Source organism: Mus pahari, chromosome 15 (genome assembly GCF_900095145.1).
Source record: "Mus pahari chromosome 15, PAHARI_EIJ_v1.1, whole genome shotgun sequence".
Lineage (NCBI taxonomy): Eukaryota > Metazoa > Chordata > Mammalia > Rodentia > Muridae > Mus > Mus pahari.
The window spans coordinates 79,933,479-79,935,603 of NC_034604.1; the positions used below are offsets into that span (position 1 = coordinate 79,933,479).

General features: G+C 36.0%; 1 pseudogene; it reads left to right on the forward strand.

Moving 5' to 3' along the window:
- The first annotated feature begins 462 nt into the window (after positions 1-462).
- LOC110333545 lies at positions 463-820 on the forward strand (annotated as a pseudogene).
- Positions 821-2,125: the final 1,305 nt, after the last annotated feature.

Genomic DNA, 2,125 nt, shown 5'->3' on the forward strand with positions numbered 1-2,125 from the left:
AACCTTCAAGAGAATGGAGGCCCCAGGGAGTTTAGAGGTCTGGTTGGGTGGGTGTTGGATGATGGGGACACCCTAGTGGAGATATGGGAATGGTAAAGAGGTATGTGATGTGGAACAGTAGGAGGTGGACCAGGGGTGTGAGGAATAAATTCTGGAGTATAAAAAAAATGAATAAATAAATAAATAAATAATTTAAAAAACATTAAAAAAGCTGTAGATGTATCAATTCTGATATTTTTGTTCATGTACTTCATCTAATTGACCTCTACTAATATTATATACATAAGGCCTAGATTATTATAATTCAGTAAATGAATATATTGCATATTTAGATCTGGATCACTGGAAACTTAAGCTTCAGCATGGATGGCAGAGGAGGACAGAAGCTCGGTCACAGCGTTTGTAATCGTTGTTTTTCTTATAATTGGAGGTCAAACCTCACGTGGAACCCGCATCAACAGGATGATCCGAGGGCCGGGCCATGAGCCCTTAAAATTCCTGCCGGATGAGGGATGGAGCCTGCCCCTGCCCAAGCTGAATGGCCCAAGGCTTGTCTACTTGGCTCCTCGGCTTCTGCGCAGGCCTGATGGACAACAAGCTGCGGATGAGACCTGTGATAAAAGCAGGTTTGCATCACCAGCTTCTGTTCGTTACTTCCTTTTTATTTGCTGGATATTTTTGTTTAAAACGTCAAGATTATTTGTATGCTGTGAAGGACCATAACATGTTTGGTTATATAAAATTAGATCCAGAAGATTTTCCTGAAAAAGAGAAGGAAACTTATGCTGAAATTCTTCAGCCATTCCATCCACTGCGCTGACGTTTTCAAAAGGTTTGTTACTGTTCCTCTTCACCACAACCTGAATATTTTCGGAGTTTTATGGGAAATCTTTCTGTGACAGTGAAGTTTAGGTTAATATGTGTACACTGTTATTAAAATAGATATTATGAAAAAAGAAACAAACATTTCATATTATTTTCTTAGAAAATTAAAAATTCTCTTTCACTCCCTAAAAAATTATGGTAGTTTCACTATAATGACCATCTTACACTATAGAATATTATTGCTATTCCTTTCAAGAAACTGTACATTGGTGTTCACTATCTTTTCTTGATCATATGTATTCTCTGGTGATTTTTCTACTCTATGCAATTAACATGTTTAATTTAAAACACTTAAAGGTGCTATAAATGTCTGTTTTGTTTATATCTTGTTATATTCTCAATATCTTCCTTTCTAAACATAAGTTCTGTGTTATGTATGAAAGAAATGATTTAAACTGATTCTCAAATATGTTTTCTGTTGTAACTTTATAATTGTTATGTAAAGAGTTGAAGTAGAATTTTACAGAGGAATTTAGGTCAATCTTAATGGAGAGTTAAAACTGGGATTTAATTTCAAGTTATTAATTGATTTTTAATAATTAGAATGAGAGTATAACTACTGCACATATGGAGTAGGTCTGAGAAGAGGGTTCAATGTGTAAAGTACCTGGGCCACTAGTGTGTTTATTCTGGTTTTGAGCTTCAGTACCTAGGTGAAAGTAAGGGTGTGCATTTTTTTACTTTGGTGGTTTTGTTTTGTTTTGTTTTGTTTTCAGGTAAGGCCTCTGTATTATGTAGAATCTAAACACTCCTTCCTGGCTGTCCTTGAATTACTATGTAGACTATGCTGGCCTCCAACTCACAGAAGTCTGCTTACCTCTGCATCCTAATGATAGGATTAAAGACATGTGCTAATATGCCTGGCTTAGCATTCTCAATAAATGTTGAGTGCTAACTATTGGACAGGTTTTACTTATGGGGGAAAATACCCTGAATTTATTTTTTAATTTGCATGTAAACAGGAGAAGGAGCAACAACTATTTTTAATATCATCCTAAATTACATATCAGCTACATATTTTTGGGGGGGGGGCTTCATAAGAATGTGTTTTGTTAACACTGGTATTTTTAATGGCTTAGAATAGCAGTTGTGTTTAGAATCTGAAATGTTCCTGAGTTTTATGTTTTGAGTAGTTGGTATCCAGCTTATGGTAAACATTTGATGGTGGTGAAAACCTGTAGAAAGGGAGGGAACCTTGCCTGTTTCATGGACCACAGCAAGCTCAAGAAGAAGGAAGACC